Source organism: Rattus norvegicus, chromosome 9 (assembly GCF_021556685.1).
Source record: "Rattus norvegicus strain SHRSP/BbbUtx chromosome 9, alternate assembly SHRSP_T2T, whole genome shotgun sequence".
NCBI classification, from domain to species: domain Eukaryota; kingdom Metazoa; phylum Chordata; class Mammalia; order Rodentia; family Muridae; genus Rattus; species Rattus norvegicus.
In genome coordinates this window covers 111,128,511-111,149,254 of record NC_141542.1, presented here as the reverse complement: position 1 = coordinate 111,149,254, position 20,744 = coordinate 111,128,511, and the positions used below count along the sequence as shown (strand labels likewise).

The 20,744-nt window shown below is 35.4% G+C and overlaps 1 protein-coding gene across 1 annotated transcript in view; it reads left to right on the top strand.

Annotated features, from left to right (window-relative positions):
• St8sia4 (ST8 alpha-N-acetyl-neuraminide alpha-2,8-sialyltransferase 4) overlaps positions 1 to 20,744 on the top strand; it is a 92,354-nt gene that overhangs the window by 49,942 nt on the left and 21,668 nt on the right.

Sequence of the window (20,744 nt, the reverse complement as noted above, 5' to 3'; positions counted from 1 at the left end):
TTCCAATGACCTTGTAGCAGAACACATTGGTAGGGATATGTAATTTCCTCCTCGTGTTCACAAGGCTGCAAAGGGAGGCTTGTTATTAGACTAGACTTAGAATAAATCTAGGTTGGAATAACAAATTGTAATCATTAATAAAAGAAGAGATGGGATAAAACTGGAGAAAAGACAGACTGGAGTGATAAGTAATTGGAGAATTAGAGGGAGGGGAAGGGAACCAGAGAAGGAGATGGAGGAGAAGCCTGGGAGGCAGGGAAAGAAGAGAGAGGGAGGGGGAAGGAGGGAGAGGTAAAGAGGGAGCACAGGAGAGAGGAGATGAGCACTCACAGAGCCCAGTGTGAGCACTGACGCCCAGGCTGCAAGGCAAGTTGGAGACGGCTTGGGAGGGAGACAGTTTTGTTCTGTATCAAGTGCAGTGACATTTCTGACTTTGAGATGACACATTCTTCAATTTAACAAATAATTTAATTTACTCATAGAAAAACAAAGACGTAGGGTGGACATGGTGGATATGGAAAACAACAAGAACCCTAAGTTTAGGATAACAAATAAATAAGTTGACAGAATATCTAAAGGAAGAAAAAAAACGATCCAAGTCCAGAGTTAAAAATAGCCTTCTTTGTAGAATAGAAACCACGTTCAAGTGGGTTTTGTTTTCTTTTGTTTTGTTCAGTTTTGTTTCTTTACTCTAACATTCCCCTGCACAGGTTTACCAGTTCTTGTTTAAAACTCAAGAGTTTCATACACTGTTCTCTTCTGTTCACAATGTCATGATTGGATCACGTTATCCAAGTCACCACTGTATTCACTGAGAAGTGTACATACATATATGATAAAAGCATACATACATATATATATATGCTATATATGCACTTAGATTGTAACTAAGGTAACATTTACTTCTAAATGTGTAAATATTCTTTGGTTTAAACAGTTGACCCAAAAGAATGGCATATGGTCAATCATGGGTAGAATAAAAATATACCGTGTTATAAACCCATATCATCATAGAGATCTCCTTCTAAGTTTAGATACATATTCTCCAGTGATAAATGAGTAGGGCTAAAAAGCATATACTCAACTCCCTTATTAGAGAAAGAATAAAGCAAATTTAATAAAACCACTAAACTAAAATACAATCACTAAAGTCTGACTAATGTTTTTAACCCAGTACCGAAAAAGCAGATTATGAAAGAGGAGTCACAGTTGACGTTACTAGCCAGTTACGGACACATGTACTTAAAGATACCAATGAAAGCATTCACAGAGTCTTTTGGGTATTGTTTTGTTTTCTTTGTGTCGGAAACCATCTGCTACCTCCGACGCTGACCTCTCGGTTATAACTATGTCACATGTCATTGTTATTTACTTTAGTCACATAATGGCTTGGAAAATTAATTTCATAAGTAGTTAAGCTCTGTAATCCAAAGGACTTCAAGGTAAAACTCATAAAGACAATATATGACATGTTAAATTGCGATTACCATGTCTTATGTGGCTGACTAGTGGGCTTCTTGATGTACTAGAAGGTGTGTCACTGTGCTCTTAATCATATAACAACATGTCTCCCTGTGAGGTAAAGAGATGGACTCCTGAAAGGTGGCAAGCATATAAACTAGTGCTTGGGTATCCAATCCCCTATTAAATAGGACGGAAACTTATACTCGTGGTTTGTCAAAAGCAAATTCATTTCTGGAATTATAAAACTATTATTACTGGTAGTTAATCATTTCGACATATTTTTATGAAGCTAGAACCCAGGAAAAGAAGAGTAAACCATAAACACTGACAAGGCAGAAATAAAAATCATTGATAAAAGACCATGCCATCTTGGATTAACAAGATCAAACTCCAAAACACTTTTTCAGCCTTACTGAGCGTGAAGCCTATTTACTGAGCCTATTTCTGAGCATGAAGTCCTACTGGCTTGGTAATCTGAAAAACCCATGATTAAAAGCTTTAAAAAAATAGTTTCAGATCCTCTGTTGCTTATTGGGGTTGAACTATTAGTGAAAGGTTAAGGGACCAGAGCACACATTTTTAGAACATGACTAGGACTCTGACGTGTGAAGGCTTTTCTACGTGCTGTTGTTTAGCATAAAAATGTGTACACAGAGGTAGACATCAAGATTCCAGAAGATATGGATAACTTGGAAATCATCTCACAGTCAGATTTCAGTGTTTAGTCTTTACCCTATGACAGTCATGAAGCCGCTAACTTTACACACTCGCTTAATTTCTGCATTGCTGGAAAGTATTGGCTACGAAAACACAAGGATAGGCTTAGAATCCGTTGCAATGCATGACGATTTTGAATATCGTAGGAAGTGACATCAAAGGAAAATATAGCAGATTCGTGCAAAAGAAGTGGAAGGATAATCTAAGGGAGGCCCAAATCTGAATTAAAGTCTAATGGCTGTTAGAATACTGGGCAGGAATAGGGAAAATCAACCATGTGATTTCTCCCATTTCACTGAATGCAGAATTTTTATTTTAAAGGCTCTACCATCATTTGTTAACTCACGGCGGCATTTTATAAATGGAAGTTTATGTGTACCCGTGGGGGGAGAACCAGATAAAATTTAACTAGTGTCTCTAAGAGTCATTGTGATTTTTTTCAAATAAGGTCTTTTAGAGAGAATATTTTAGATTTTTTTTTTTTAGGAATTTTATTCTTTAGGATTGTGTAACACAGCTCTGCTGTTTGGGGAGAAAACTGTTGATGACTTTAAGTCTCAGATTAATTACCATTAAACGATGAGTATCCACATGAATGATAATGAGATTCCTTTGTTTTCTAGTTTTTACCGATTGTAAACTGTAAACATGTGTACAGAGGATACATAGAAATGTCATGTGATGCTTACTTTTGTGCTATTTTTCTTAAATATTCTCAGGGATCTCTTGTCTTTGGCCTCTTAGGAAAGGCTAATTGAAATTTTTGTTGTTGTTCATTATGAGACCGTATGCAGCTTTCTTAAGTATTCTCTTTTAAGGTCTGTTTTGGGCCTTCTCAGTGCCCCTGCCTCACAAGGACGGTCCATACACTTCACAACCACTACCAAGTCAAAGGACTCGGCTAAATGTCTTCTCTCATGGTTAATGAGATGTACTTATTCACACACACATATATACAAACTTGTGCATGCATACACATATAGAAGTCAATATATGTATATAAATATATATTTATATTTATGATAGACCAATGAGATGCTAGGCAGATAGATATGTTGTCCCTGAATTTAGTTCTCCTGTGGGAATCTGTAAAATTAAGATTTTAAAGATCATATCTCTATGAATAAACGTAAATTTGTAGAGAAAAATCAATTCACGAAGCCTATTTATTTATTTCTAAATATTAAAAATATTAGATAAATATTAAAAATCAGTAAACATGGTTTTAAAATTAAATATACATTCTTTCCATAAGTAATAATAGATAGATAGATAAATCTTGCATATGAGTATATCTTTAATAATACAACATAGGGTAGGTAATATGCTAATATATTTCATGTATTAATTATATTTTACATAATATAATAATAGTACAGGGAATGCTGAAATAGAGTGTTCAATAGAGGAAAGATTTGCTATACAACAAGGCAGTACAGTATGCAAAATGAGATTCTACCTAAACAGAGTTACGAAACTCAGGATCAATGATCAGTAAATTCCCTTAGTCATGATACATGGTCAACTCAAATGTGAACTGGAATTTCTCCCAGTTCTCAGAAATTCATTTTGTCTGTGTCAGATACGAAACAAAAATCCCTCCCACACTTCATAATTATGGAGTTTTTATTGTATTCGTTTACTTGAAACTATTTCTGGTAATTTCATCTTGTGTTTAAAACATACTCTTTTACATTAGTTACTTCACGTGACTAAATTTTTCGTTATTTTTCTCACTCAGCATAGAACACAGTGCTCAAACTCAATAGCATTGGCGCCTCTTGCCTCTTGCTTTACGTGTTTCTTCATATAAAATTATGTCGAAGAGAACAGTCTTGTTTTAACGTTTTCAGGAATTCTACTTGACAGTTGATGTATTCCTTTGTCACCTACTCTTAAAAGTGCCCATATTGTTAATTTATACATGTTGCAGGAACATAGTTCTTAGCTAAAGTAGGCAAGAAAAATTAAATTAGACGAAAGAAAACATGGACCATTTATGACCCCACATCCATACAGGGGTTATCCCTGTGCTGTAGGTTAAAGGAGAAAAAAGTGATCAGTACTTCCTGTTCTGGAGTTCATGAGAGGAGGTATAGATCTTAACAAGAAGAAGAACATGTCCACACATCCCTCACATAAACAAACTTTGTTCCAGTTTTACTACTGACAACCTATTTCAAATTTCTGTTATTGAGTTTGTCTTTCAGGTGTGGCAATCTGCCCTCATAAATGTGTACAAAGATAGATGAAATACTGTGTGAAAATAAGGCACTTTTCTCTGGAAAATGTGGCATCAATTCAGAAGTTTGAATCAGGCCAGATCCCAGCAGAGTGCCCAATCAAGCATAGGCAGAAATATCTCCTAGGTACACATGAGGAATTCATTGTAGTCATTCAAAACAGATTGTTTCAGAGTGTTCAATAAATTCAAAGTCACATACAGGAAAAAAAACTTGGAAAATGAAAATATTCACTCCACGTAATTTCTTAAAATGGCATCCTACTTTTAACTTTAGCTTGTCTTAAACATTCCCATATGGCTTCTGTTTTGACCTATGTAGAGCACAGCTGTAATATTTCTTCACAAACCATGTGTCATAGCTTAATATTTTTTGATTAGTAAGGCAATGATAGTAGGTGGTTTAAATTTAAGGCAGTTTTCATGGATGAATATCTCCATTTCTCTCTGAATATTCAGTATGCATACATGGGTAACAACCTTTCCCAGTGATTTAATCTACTTATACCCTAGGCACAATATTATTCCTTTGCAGCTACCAAAATTTACAGTATACTAGGAAATATGAGAGTGCGGGTGCCTTATATCTGAAAAGACGTTCCTAGTGGGTGGAGTCAATGTGAACAAAATGTTAGTGGCATGTACTTAAAACTTACTCATTTCCCACTGGGACTGTAAGACTTAATCTTATTTTATTTGGAAAAAGAAAACTGTACATATAAAATTTATTTAGAGACAGAGAAACCGTCAATGTACATCTTTGTCATGAGGATATCCTGGGATATTCACTGTCCCTCTGCTCTATGCCCAGTTTTGAGTTTCTTTCTTAATCTCAGTTTATTAATTCCAGTTGAACACATTGTGTCTCTGTTTCCTTTCCCAAGCCTGGCCTGAGTCCTGTTTCTCTATGTTCTTCTCAGGAGCTGTACTTGTCTTTTTCTTTTTCTCTTCTTTGCTTTTCTTTTCTTTTCTTTTCTTTTCTTCTCTTTTATAATTTAAGCCATTAAAATGGGTTTCTACTTTTTTTAAGAGCAGGGATCAGTTGACTCATATTTCTAAATACTTATAGAAACCTTAAGTTGTCTGCACGTATGTTTCATTGGATGTGGGACACCCAGGTAGAGACAAGGATGTTGTCTTGAAAAATACATACAAACATACAAAAGCAGCACTTTGAAATTTGGCTGGGAGTTGTCTCTAGAGCAATTAAGGCTACACCGAAACTAATAAAAGCGAGGGGATGATTTACTTTTTAATCTGCATAGAATTAGCCTTCATTTTCTCCTTGGAAAATCACACTGAAGAAGAGGAAACCTTTCCCTCAAAGGCTCAAATTGAAATAACGAGAACCAAATATCATATTCTGTCAATAATTCAATTAATAAATCTGATATGTACCAGTTTGTTCCAAGTATATACTCATGTGTAAAATTGATGTTTATTAAATTTTACCTCTCTAAGGTAATATTGTGGTAAAATTTAAGAGCAAATCACAATTAAAAAGTTAGTGGATATATTGAGGATTGGGCTTCACAAAATCTCTTAGGAATAATGGAAACTTTACTGTGACGACTCACAAATATGATCCTTAAACATGCCCTGGGCAATGATGACAGCATTAAGTGCTAACATGGAAAGCCAAAGGTTATAAGTCCTCCATCTCAGACAGATAACTAGAAGTGTCTAAGGAAGATGGAGAGAGGGAGAAACAGTGTTCTTCAGTAACTAACACAACCAGCTATCCAATACCAAAAGGTCTTCCCTGAAAACAATACATACAAGAATGCAAATCAAACTTCAGCAACAGAATAGCTTGTATAGCTTGTGCTTACACATTGAAGAACACCCGTGAGCACGTGTGTACAGGTACACACACACACACACACACACACACACACACACACACAGAGGCTTTGATGTAATCTTTTCTCAAATTCCAAGACTGCAGTGTAGTGATCTGAGCAAAGGTTCTACCATATATTTTGAAAGAGATACAGGAAACAAATGAATTTGGTTCATAAATCTTATTCATCACATGATTTTGTTTTTAATGCTGTCTTTGTACTGTTTTTCACCTGTTTTTCTTTTCCTACGGAAAAGATTTTTTCATAAATATATTTTAATCATACTTTCTCTCCCATGACTTCAAGATCCTTTCTACATGTCCCTTGTTTCTCTGTCCTCAGAAAGCAAACAACGCCATCTTTCTACTTGTAAAAGTCACTCTTCTTATAATGGTAAAGTTGACACACAACCCCTTGTTTCTCTGAATTCTTGGGAAGAAGGAGGAACAATAATTTGCAGATTGAACACTGAATTAATCTGCACGAAGCCAGTCTAATTTGTACAGAAAAAAATGGGTGTTTAGCTTCTTTGCATCATTCATGTTCACAGTAAATTGTCAGTTATGGACCTCGATCAAACACCAAGATGTACCCAATGACTTACGCAGTGAGTGTAAGTAAGCAGTGCCTTATGTAAAAGGACTGTGGTCAAACATCCAACGAGTCTAAGTAGCAGTTTAGCAGGGGTTCAGTGAGAGAGTACTAGGAAGGCTTTTAGTCTCTACTATGGAACTACTACCTGACCTTCGTATATATGAGCTGTGAGAAAGCATGTGCTTTATACCGAGAAATGTAAATTACTTATTAAACAGTCCTAGTAGATGGTAACTAAGTTGTTGGGGTAAAAGAAAAATAAGCTCAAAGGCCTTATTGATGTATTTGTGTGCTCTGGGTGTCCAATGTTGAAAGTACACGGAGGTCCCAGCCCTTCAGATTCTCATTTCTTTTATCAGTTCCGACAATGTCCACCTTCACACAACTGTTTCAAAGGCATTGTGGTGGGACTCGGTTCCAGGAGCACGTAGGTGACAGGTCACTCTCCTGTTCTAAGAAGATGGGCAGACACTTGGTGCATTTTGCTTTCATAGGTCTCCACCCAGCAGTCGCACTGACTAATTATATTCCCTTGCTAAGAATTTTACTTTTAATGAGAGTTTCAGTCAAATGCCAGCGGCCTAAACTGTCAGTTACAAAGCCCACACCCTGCCTTACTTCTGTCCTCCCAGTCATCACAGAATGGCCATGTGGGTGAGTCAAATGGAAGAATGTCTGGGATAAATGTCCCTCCCTTGCTGGTCAGTTCTTAGAAAGTGTCACAGCTTTTGTTTCAGACAGTGTAGGCTTTCACTGTCAATAGGAGATTGTTTCCAAAGTGACAGTGGACTGTGTCTCTTGAAGTACACTCTTGTGGAGAAATACTGTTCTCTGTCATCACTGAAGAGATGATAGCATCAGCAGTGCGATCCACTCACTCCTCTGCAGAGCATAAAGGTGGGAAGTGGCATGTGACAAAACAATTAAGAATTTGTTGGAACATGTCACAATAAAAGTTTCTTTAGTTATGTGGACAATGGCTCCTTTGTCTTTATCACAATTTTTCTATTGTTTTGGAGATTGTTTTTTTAATCCCGTTTGTCTCTTCCCTTTGCTTCCTTTAAGGCTTCCCGAGTACCCTTCTCTGCACTCTCTAAAATTCACTGCACCTTTCATTACCATAATAATGTATTTGTATAGATATGTATGCATGTATGAATGCATGTATGTATATATGTATGTATAGTCATAAGAAAACATATTGAGTCCATATAAGGTTACCAATATTTATAGAGTCAACCATTTTCACTGGACAATAATTAGTGTGCTCTATAGATGCAAGGGCCACCTACTCTGTTTCCAACTCTGCTCAGTTACCCATAGTTCTTTGTGTGGAGTTCAGGCCTCCTGGGATTTTTTTTTTCCCCATTCAGTTTGCGGTGATCATTGGTATCTTCTTGTTTAGCTCACATCTAGGCAGTAAATTTCAGTGGCACTTGGCAGAACTATGTAAACATTATCTTTAGTTAGTTCTCAAGTTGCCTTATTAGAGATTCAAAATATACTTGTGCAAACTGCAAATTTGAATTGCTGCAATTATTATGGGGTAACTAGTTATACTTCAGCATTTGCAACTAGAGAATCAATGCTACACTATTAATATTTTCAAAGTTTGGTTTAATAGAAAATAATATATTTTTCTTTTCTCAGATGCATTTTACTAGAAGCGAGGTGATTTATTGCATGTAATTTCTAATTTATCCCCTTATTGCGTGGGTGATCGTACTACTCTCAATAGAATTCCATAAGGTCACTGAAATCTCATTGTCCTGTGTAAAATATTTGCATACAGCACACTTATTTTTGCATACAGACTATGTTTCTTAGACGAGCTTGAAACCATTATACAGAATTCATAAATGTTTGAGGAAAATCTCTTAATCTTTAAAATCTTTTCGTTAAGAGTACACATTTTCTTATAAATTTAAGGAGTTTCCTGGTGTGTCTCATTGCCACCCAGCCCATCACATAAGATAAGTTCCCATTACCAAAGATCAGCACTGCTAACATTTTTTAATTACTGAGATGACTGATATTTTTATTCTTTTTTTCTGAAAAATATGCCCATAACCAAAATGTTAAGGCACTTATTTTACAGGAAATATTTGACGTAGATTATGCTTCTAGAATGTTTTTTTATGTACAAAATGATGAAAAGATATTTTTTCTTTTAGATTTACTGCAGTGGAAAAAATTCTTGATTCTCAAACATTCATATATTATGAAAGGGCGCACCACTGCTATATAACACAGCAATTTCTTCACTAGGAAGTGTAGCTAGCTTCTTTGGTCAGGAGCTGCGACTGGTCTGAAGCTTCAAGGAGGAGAACCCATTTATGTGCTTTCACAAGTGACAGAATTCTCAGATTGACAGAGCAGCTGCTTATGCGAGGAAGGAGTGGAGAGGGCAATTTGGGACTGCTAGCCTAAGGAACTTGGCAAGGACTTGAGTTACATCCTTTGGGATATGTGAGCTCTCACTGGTCAGGGAGTCACAGAGGATTTTCCAAGCAGGATTAAAAGTGAGATAGGAATACAGACCAACATTTGCAGTAATTCCATTTCTGATGCTGGGTCACAACAGCGAACTGAATGCTAGCCCTTCTGAAATTAGTACAAAATGCACCGAATACTAAAATTCCAACATCCGCGTGTATTTAATTCTACACGCTGACATTTATGCTTCAAAGAATAATAAGACCCCCGAGCCCCCCCCCCAAAAAACCAACCCACAACCACTGAAATGAGGAACATCTTTTGAAATACATCTAGCTGGTAAGTATGACCAAGATAGATTTATGAATCCCTCTTGTCTCTCAACTGTGATGTATGGTGGGTTTGGTATTTCCCCTTTCTGGTTTTCTCATTTAACTTCGTGTACACAGGAAATGCGTCCTTGGACAACTCACTGTGACAGAGTCTGATAATAAGAACGCATGCTGCCGTTGCCAGGGGAGGGGTACTTACACAATAGAGCATGCAAACGCCATTGTAAAGAGGAAAATTAGACAACCTATTTTCCATTATTGTATTCTCTGGGATCTGTACAATGAAATCATTTATGACGATTAGAGTTTTACATCCTGAAGAAATACAGGGATCGCAATGTTCTGAGAGTTTCCAATCGAGCTGAATGGAAAAAAAAAAAGCATTTATTTAGACAAAAATTTGTAGTTGTTGCCACCTGGAGCTGGGCGTGTATGACGCTGGCATTCAGAACCTTCCCCAGCAATTTGCATTAGGATGCTATCTACATCCACCAGGCGTGATGGTCATGACTGAGCAACACAAGTTGCCTGGGGAATTTTGCTACCACCTGAATGATCTCAGCCTTTCGTGACGGGACTTCCTAGGCTGACCGTTGATGGTATTAGGGAACAATAACATAGTTTTTATGGACACCCATTAGAAACTAGGTCTGTAATCTTCCAAAGTCCCCTATCATTTACCTTAGGAAACCTCAAGAATCGATCACATGTGTGAGTGCGGGTGGGGATGTGGTCATACTATGTACCTCAGACTTACATTATAAGGACTCTGTGGTAACCACTGTTCCCTACAAAATAAGTATAAAGCATCTTGAAGTGTTAAATCGGGTGAGAAAAATGTATAAATCCTTGAACTGTCTGAGAGCATTCAAATACAATATTTTATTTTAGTCATTACATGAGTCATTATTACCATTGCTAAGAGTGAATATAAACTGTGAATGATAGAAAAGTTCAGGGTAAGAAATGGAGAGCTTTTAAAATATAGAAATGTTGAAAATATTAACATATAATTGTTTTGTAAATACCTTAGGCATACCCAATGAATATATAGAGAACTTTTTAATAAGTTATGAGATACTCTAACTAGATCTTTTATTATATACCAGGTATTTTGAAGCCTGAATTACCAGCAATAAATCCTCGTTTAGTGGGATATACAGAGTTACTGATTTAAGGATCAGGTCTATATTTACCAATCCCTTTACAGAACAATACAACTTCTCGTTGATCTTTGTCCATTCTATTATTTCTTTTTAAGTTTTCTATATAATACTATTGAATCAAATATCTTTGTATCATGTCAAAGTAATATTTAAAAGTGAATAGATCTCTAGTTTTGGAGTTTTACCCGATCTTGATCTGTTTCTGGCTTGTGTTTGTTTCTCGGACAAAGATAAAATGTTTTCATTTTAGGACTGGGGTGGGTTAGAGAGAGGGTTTCTCTGTGTAGCCCTGGCTATCCTCCAGCTTAATCTGCATACCATACTATCAGAGATCTAACTGCATCTGTCCCCCAACTGCTGGGATTAAATGTGTAGGCCACCACCCCCTGGCCTAAGAAGTAACTTCTTAAAGAGCTGTCTTTCTCACTAAGGATTTATAACCCAAACTACAAGTTTTCAAATAATTCAAAAATAGAATTTAAATGGTTATTTTTTCGAACTGGAAAAGAAATAGCACCACTTTGATCACTGCGTTCAGAAGCATTTCATTAAATCCAAGTTCATTTATCTGTGTAGACATTCAGCTGACGTCTGCAGAACAAAATCAAGCTCTCTTTTGCAGAACTGATGGATATGGTACTGTGCTATTCACAGCACTCAACCCACCCTCGTTTGAAGTAATTTTCTGTAAATGAAATTAAAAACAAAGTAAGAAGTTTACAGTGTGTATTTGGTCAGATAGCAAATAAATTTTATATAATAACTAAACAGCCATTCTTACACTTTGTAAGTGAGTCAAAATTTATCAAAATAAGTAAATTTTCCTGTTTATGGAATATACCTTAATATGATTTAAATGATTTTCTTAGTGATTGATTTTGTGTCTAGGAAGTTTAATAGTTATGATACAGTGTAAGAAAAAAAATCACAGATTTTTGTTGGATTTGTCGAAATGGCTTAGTGGCAATCATGTTTTCTCTTGGAAATAAATAGAATTATGTCAGAAACAAATACTGATGTTTTAATGGCTGAGGAAATTTCTAGATAATGTATCCTAAATACCTTCAATCTGAGTTTCTAAGTTGGCGATGCTCAGCTGAGTTTCAGCCACAGGTATAGTGCTGTGCCTTTTAGCTCAGTGCTTGATTTGAATGTTTTTGTTCTCGTCAGTAATCCAGATGTATAAAGAAATGGTGTTTGAACTTGAAGGGTCAAAGTAATCTCTAGGTATTATTCATGATCAAGAAAGAATTTAAAGTGTTAGTATTCAACTTCGGCTCAACACTTGTATTTACTTGGTAGCAATTTGAAGCATGTAGTGCTGATGTCAATGATCTCCCTGGTTGATTCCCCAGAAGCCCTCTCTTTACTTTCGAGGTTCTTCTTTTTCTACTTACAGAACAAGAGTGACCTGTCAATCATTTGGAATTTAATTTCAGTCCGCTAGCATATTTAACAACACAGATACCTCTAAGTGAATTAATTGACATTAGAGAATCCCATTGTTTTTAATAGAAACGTCGTTTTTCTAATTACTCTGATGAAATCAGAAAATCTTCATGACAGAAATGAGGCAAAGTTAAAATACACAGTCTTACATGTTGGTGGATACACCTTCCTGATCCGTCATTACGCCTGATGAGTCACTTTTCCAGGCTCTGTATTTCCAAGTTCTGTAAACATGCATTCATTTATCCTGTGGGGTGTCTTTTTTGGGGGGTACTTTTTTATTTAATGGCATCACATAGTCCTGGGATGGTTAGTTAACTATGAAGTAATAAGTGCAGGATCTTTGTCTTCTGTACACCCATTTTGAGAGAAATGTAGAAAGCATGATGTTAATGGGCTAGAGAAAGTTGGACAACATCCACATCGTCAGTGGGACTTTCCTTGAGACAATGTGGGACACTGAGTGTTTGCCAATGAGCTCTACGGAGAAAAAGAAAAATCTGGGCTTATAATATTAGCTCATATTCATACTTCCGATGCTCCTAGTGTGTCTGATTTCACATTAAATACAAAATACAAAATAGTCTGCAAGTTTCCAGAAAATTTGACATTTGTGAATGACTGAGGGCAAGTACCAGGACCAGAATAGATGTCAGTGTCAAACAGGGACTTGACTGGGGTTAGTGAAGCCAAAATGAAGTCACTAATGTATCATTATTGAATAAACTATTTCTAATGCTTGGCACTCTATCAGAAATATTTATTCCACTTATTAGAATTGTTTTTTTTTATTACATCTGTTATCATAGCTTAGATGGGCTAGCAGAAAAGCCATGACCAACTGATGTCTGAGAATGAAAAGTCAGTCACTTTTATTTAATCCCTGTCTTTGGTTTGCTATGTTAATCAAATATAAGATTCATAATGGTAAATTTATATACTAATCCTGAATAAGGAGTGTTTGAATGCTATAGACTAAAGAAGCACTTAAACGTTTCCTTCTGCTAGTGAATTTGTCTCAGGTACATTCTCTTGAATAGCCTTTAAATTTTATAGTGTTTCTAGGAAAGGGTAGTCCTATTATCTATATTTTTACTCTAAGCTATAAAATCAAGGACTCATAATCATCCTTAAACACAGATTTCAGACATTTTAATTATTATATTACAAACACTTGAAATGATTTTTTTATTTTTCTCTAGAAACATGATTGTTGGATATTGCCAACCTTTATAAGATGTATATTTACCTACAAAATTAAAAATTTTAAGTTCTTAAGGATTTAGCCTGAAATCAAATACAGTTGTAAATACAGTTCAAGATTGAGAAAATACAATTACTGTTTTCTTTATTAGACCTAAGTCTGGTAGAAGGGAAATAATCTGTGATATATTTCTGTACAAAGAAGTATCTATTTTAATTAATGGTAATCCATATAAACGTGGCAAATATCTAGTGCGTAGCATAAAGTAGCTTTCACTGGTGCCCATATTTATATCTTGGACATAGACATTACAGTTTGGCTACATATTAGTAAATATTCATCTAAGACTACTTTCACTTCAAGAGCTCTAACAATAATTTTAGGAGATTAATTTTCAGAAGGTGGTGGCATTTATGCCCAGTGCAGTTGTTAAATAGTTTTAGGAGAAAACAGTTTGACTGCTCTATTTAAATATGGCTCCCATTTGCTTATGGATCCTTTGGGATATACTGTAAATAACATTTTTCTTCATTTTACAATGAAATCATTCACAATGCGAATGAATCAGAATCATATTGTTCCTCAAATATTTAAAATTAAACAGACCTCTCCTTTCCTCTTCTTCCTTTACTCTTCATTCCTATTCTATCATCCATGTAATGTAAGATTTGGAGAATTTTATCATTGATATGTTGTATAGCTGATTTCTCCTCTCAATTCTCTAACTCCGACAATGACCTCCGCCCCTTTAAATTTGTTGTTATCTATCCTAAATCAAAAAAAATGTGATTGATTGATTGATTTTTGTCCAAATTATGGTTTTCCATGGGTACAATAACAATAATGTTGGCTGTTTCACCTAACATGTACCAAACTCATCCTCACGTTTGTGTAATACTGGACCACCACAATCCTTACATCTAAAGCGTTTCCTACTTAAGAGTGGGCGTCTATGTGCTGGTGTTCTAGATTTGTCTAGGAAGCAGAATTTGGAACGATTTAAGAGAGCAAGAATAAGGTATAAACTAGCCTAATATTTTGTTCAATTTTATAGAACACTTTTATAATGAATGTGATACATAAAAGGAAGCAGTGAGGTTAATGTCCATGACTTATTGTTCTTCCTCCTCTGCATTCCTCTTTCTGCACCTCATGTTTCTTTGCAAAGTATTTTTCTACTTATTCCTCTCATCATCTAAGTGTCTAGAGGAATTAATACTCTGAATCTTGATTTCTCTCAGGCCATTGTGTGTGTGGGGGGGGTGGTCACTAATGAGATATTAAAAGGCTTTGCTCCTATGAGCAAAGTCAACAGTTTCTACTGAGAAAAATGGAGATATTTTCACCTGTAATTTTTAAAGGGAACCTCCAAAGTTTTCCCTTTAATAACTGCATGTAACAGTAGCAATTTACTCTGACAGATTTTATTCTTTTCAGAGTAGCTGTGTACACTGTCAAATATAAGGAAAAATACAATTTAGAAATGATGACACCTTCTTAAATGTTATCCTAATTATGTATATTTCAAACTAATAGCTTAAATTATTTTTATTTATAATTATTACTCATTCCCATTAAAGATGCACAAAGAAGAAATTTGGATTGGGCTATTTTAGTATGTAAATATCAGATTTGACATTTATCATAGAAATGTGAAATTTACTTGATTCCAGACTACATGTACTAAGGAGAAGTATTTTCTTAACTGGAAATGTGTTAACTTTTCCCCAATTTTATTTTGGAAATACTTCGTTGTTTTAGTTTATTTTTAGAAGTATATCTATCACTGTCTTTATTTCATTAGTATGTTTGTATATCAGTATACCAATATATTTGATAAGTAATCCCAGAACATCACATCTCACATTTTTAGAATTAAATACTTATTCTGGAATAATGGAATGCACCTAGAACAATGTGGCCATATTAAGATTAATACAGCCCTCCAGCTCCATAGATGTTTGGGGTCACAGACTGGGAATCAAGTTCCTTTCGGATTTTCAGTTCTCGTTTTTCTAAGCTCTGTAGCTTAAATCCTGCTCCTTCTTTTTCATTAGCTTTCAGATTTCCAGTATGTAGTTATTAAGAGTCCCCACCACAAGGGCTTGCTGAGATCAGCATTTGCTTCAGACGACGTCAAGTTACTTGGAACAATTTCTGACTGCTAAAGAAGGCCCAGCTCCAATTAAAATGTCATTAAAATAGATTCAGTAAGTCCAATGGGTTATTTCTAACACAGTGCCTTGAAATAAATAAAAGGGGTTTTGGTTGGAAAGCAGTTGGAAGGCCCAGGGATGAGATGGATCGGTAGTTCTTCCTTGATTTCAGAAAAAAATTATGGATATCTGTGTTTGTTTTCACTTTCTGCTCTGTGACTTTCTCAACTGGGACTAGGTACAGCTGATTTTTCTCTTTCCACACTGGTGATTGCAAATTATATATATATATACATATATATTGCATGAGGGAATATATATATATTATATGATTCCTGAAGGAATACACCCAGCTTAAGTTTGATAGAGTCAATAACCATGGGACCTGTGGGAAGTCATGACTGTACCTCCACGGGTTATCTTTGAAATTTAATTGTCAATCACATTCTACCATCTTGATTCCACCTTGAAATTTAGCATTCACCTTTAAAATGAGTGCTAGGCACAACTTTCTGTGAGAAATCTGCCATGGCTTAATATGCATTAGTGAAACAAAATTTTTGCTACCTGCAAAAGCGCTGTACCACAGCAGGCTGATGGCTCAACATTTACCTTACAGCATTGGATGTTTTCGTTTTTCAAGTGAACACATTTATTTGAACATTTAAAAAAGTATTAATAGCTTTTGGCATAGTTCTGTGGGCGAGTGATTAGGAACAGATGAACAGTACCCAAGGAAAAATTGTTCATAACCTTAACAAAATGCTATCTCCTAATACATACTAAATTATATTGGCATGTTATAATTAATAACTGAACACTGTATGTCTTGGCAGAGAAAAGGGGATATACAAAACCTGTAATAATTTTGTAGCATGATACTAAACTTTTCTAACTGTCATAATTGTCAGTAGGAAAGTGCTAGAAAGGCATTAAAGGACAAAATTAACTCATTATACTAGGCTTTCTTTTCTACTTCAATATAGTATTTAAAATTATGAGAGATACGAGCTTTTACTAGTTAAAATTATTAAACCAGAAAAAAGAGAATCAGTAAAATCCCGTGTACCACTTTCAGAAACCAGAAATCAGCAACAAAACTAAGAATTGAGTTGACTTTAGCAAGCTGGTCTTCTACGTGCAAGGATCGGCCTAGAGACCAAGGAAATAAGGAAACATTGTTTTTAACTCTGCCTTCAAATTGTTGACAATTTTTATAGTCAGTGCTATGTACATAACTAATAAAATATAAAAATTACCAAAAGCAGAGAGTATTCAGTATACGTATATAAGGGTGCAAGAGTTTTGCCATCGTTGCCCTGAATTCACAGTACCAATCTGAAACCTGCTTAGGAATGAGGTGCCTGGCTAAATACAACAAAATGATCTGAAGGGAAGAATTTGTTTCATTAGGGCACATCAATACTTTTTCATTAAAAGGTGGCGTTTAAGACCCTGGAGAGCAGGTTGTAATTCCTAATACAGGATGATAAAGGGAATGAACGTGGGCATGTGGGTGAGGAGGAAGAAAAGCATTGAATCATTCAGAGATATTAGCAACAACAATGACAACGTCCTACAAGTTTGTCCGCTGTAAAATTCCCATTTTCTGATCAGGAAACATCGCTCTTATTAAGAATGGAGTATTAACTCACATTTTTGAACTAGAGATACCATGATTAAAGCTGTAATTTTATGTTAAAAATTCCAATTTCATTTGGTAACTGGATCCTACAAAATATATTTACTTATATTTATTTATTTGTTTAACATTCTACAAATCATCAATGATGTAGATCTGAACAGTTAAAACACAAAGAGAAGGAAAGAAGCAGGGTTAGGTAATGGTATATCGAGTAATTACAATTTCAGAACGTATTTTAGGGTCAAACTTAGAAAACTGAAAAATATTATAGAATTGTGAAAATAAGAACTATTTCCTTCATGTCATGGATGGAAACAGGAAATCTTTGTAATTTTTATTTCAGTGTCTGTTGTCTAAAGCATGTTTGAAAATGAAACATCTGTGATACAAAAATATCTTCAATAGGAAGCAACTGTGATACAGAAATATCTTCAGTCTTTTTTTTTGTAGGTTTTGGGAAGACTTCCCTTGGGCATATGCCCTAGATAATGCTCTTTATATTTTAGAGATAATTGCAAAGACTATGATGTCTCACCAGCCCCTCCAAATAAGACTGGGCCATAGAGAATCAAGAACATAGAGGAAACCTAAATTGTAGAGGAATTTCTTGGTCACAACTCCTGCATTAAGTATGAATAAGCACAAAACACTCAACTATTTGTTTGCATTATTTAAACTGTACTTCAATATTTAAATATTGAAAGATTATCTGTAGAATTCACAGACAAACGTCCTGGCATTCATTAAAATACTTTAGAGTGTATATTTTTAATGCTGGATCCTGGTAAGAGTCAAGTATTTTTTGACGTAAATACATAGATCCTCCATCTGCTCTTTTTATCATGAATATTTATTTAAATCAAACAATGTTTTCTATCATCAGTAATCAATTAAGAAAAAAGTATATTATATATATATATATTTATAGAGAGAGAGAGAGAGCGCCTGACTTCTTTACAAGTGATGTAATAACATGTCCACATTTTTGATGGTTTAACCATATTAAATTGGGCAATTTTATACCAATGTTTCCAGTACATTCTAATCACACTTTTACCTACATTATTTTATCTTCTTCTCACCCTTATCAGCTCTTCACTCCCTAATTTTTCATCACCTGTTTATCTGTTCCAAACTTCTCAAAAAACGTAAGGCGAACAACTTAAACCAAGTCTCATAGAGCAAATACTTTAAATATTTGGACCCTCCTGAGTCATTATCAAACACGACTTTCAGGGGCCAACTTAGCTAGACTGGACTGCAGCTGTGGTAGGATATGGAACAGAGGGAAAAAACTGGAGGAGAATGGGGTGAGGATGGATGATGGCTTCAGCTCAACATGATTAGAAATGGCCAAGAGCCACCTGTACACATAAATAAGACTGCGACTGAACCATGGAACAGACATTTGTCATGAACATGTTATAACCAATAGGTTTTAGGAATCCTCCATTAAGAGGAGAACTTAGGACTAAGACCAAGAATGAGGGCTCAAGACAAGAAAGTGGGTTGCCTTAAAAAGTGCTTTGTTCCTTAATCTGCAATCCCAGTGTTTCCCTTGTTACATTCTTGGAGGTGTTATGACTGCCACACGTAAGCACTCAATAAAATCCTTCCTCTGTTCATGGCTGACAGCTTACAGAAAGGAGATCACGCTGGGTACAAACTCTATTTGCCCTGTTCTTTGTTTATTTGCCAGAAGAGTAAATGCAAATGCAGATCCTCAAAACAAAGTGGTTGATAGATAAGTAAAAACGAAAAGAATTGCACAACTAGTTTATGTAGATAAGTAGGATATTGTTACTAAAATTCTGTGGCGAATCAGTAATATTTTAAACAATGAATGTTTATTATTGTTGTGTTTGTGCCCATAGCATACATGTAGATGTCAAAGGAGAACGTCATAAAGTTGACTTTTTTCCACTTCAGGGTAGTGTTTGATCATTCAGTTCAGGTTGACAGGCTCCTGAGGTGGTGCCTCTATCTGTTGAGTGTCTTGTCAGGGCTAATTCAGCAATGAGTTTTAGTGATAACATATAATGAAAATTGTCGGTGAATATTAAGTACATGTAAACATCTATAGAGGTTTATTTTAAAAAAAACTATAAATTTAAATGTTAAGATAAATCTATCCTCATGCCTTACTTGATAAGCACTTTTACAAACATTGCATATAGTGATGACCTTGGTAAACAGACTCAAGAATAGTTATATTAGAAAACATGCAATGTTCAGCTAATTTAGGTATGGAATTGTCTGCAGAAATGATCCTCTTGCCTTTTAACTATTATATGCTTTTCCATGTGTGTTTCTGTCATATCTGTGTTTTTATGAATATCCTTGTACACCCAAAGACACCTACAGTACAGATATCGAAGGACATGTGTCTGAATGTCACTGTACTGAGCATCACATCTTTGGTGTCTCTTATCCAGGGTCTCACCCTGAGGTATGGGTTAATTTAAAATTCTCTTCCTTCCTGCCTCAGGCTCTTAAAAGCTAAGATTACAGATGTGTGCAAACATACCCAGTTTCATGCTAACTCCATTTCAGGTAGTATTAAAAATACTGTCCAGATGGTAAATTTAATCATCATAACAGTTAATAAAATAAATACCATTCTAATTACAAAGATTTTGGAATGAAGAATCAGCGTAGATATCTTGTAAATGCTGGCATGACAAATGTATCTGGTCTTTCAACACCCTTAGCCTGATAGTGCTCGTCATGGGCAAAACAGTGGGCCAGGCTAAATTCTAACACCTTTGACAGTGTCCTCCAAGGATTGTTGTATTATAATTTTAGGAATGGTAGGACTGAGCTTCAAAGCTGGACCATATAAACATTTCACTTCACTGTCGCATGTCTGTGACAGATACCTGGAAAAATATCATGCCTATGCTCTCAGTAACATGAAACCAACAAGAAATAATGAGGCTCTGTAGGTTCATATTATCGAGCTGTGCATTAGAAATGCCAGGTCTCCTTAAAGAACAAAAAAGTACTTAGGTAGAAATGTAGCCATTCTAAAGGATATACTAGTATGCCGAGGGTTTTAAGGATTAGGAAATCAATACCTACTTTCTTATTCACTTAGGAATTTTCATTTTTCCAATATAGATGCTCCACTATTATCCATCTTTGTTTTTCTGCCTTTTCATTATTTTGCTAAAATAGAATTCAACCAAGAGATTTCTGATTAAGAGTAATTTTGATGCATTTAGCTGGGCAGAGCCAAGGAAAAAATTGATAAGAAGATATATGTGTTTATAATAGGGAAATGATTGAGTTTATGTTTATAATCTATGTGGGAGGGGCAGTGCAAATGCTAGGTTATCAAGGTCAAAGAAAACTATTTTAAATGAGGAGGAAGAAGAAGGCTGAAAAACAGTTCCTGGTTCACAAAGATCTTTCTGGGCTCCTCAGGGTCCTGAGACTTTTGAGTGATTGGCCAGATGTCAGAGCGTAGCGGTGGAGTGAGACTAAGTACTCAGG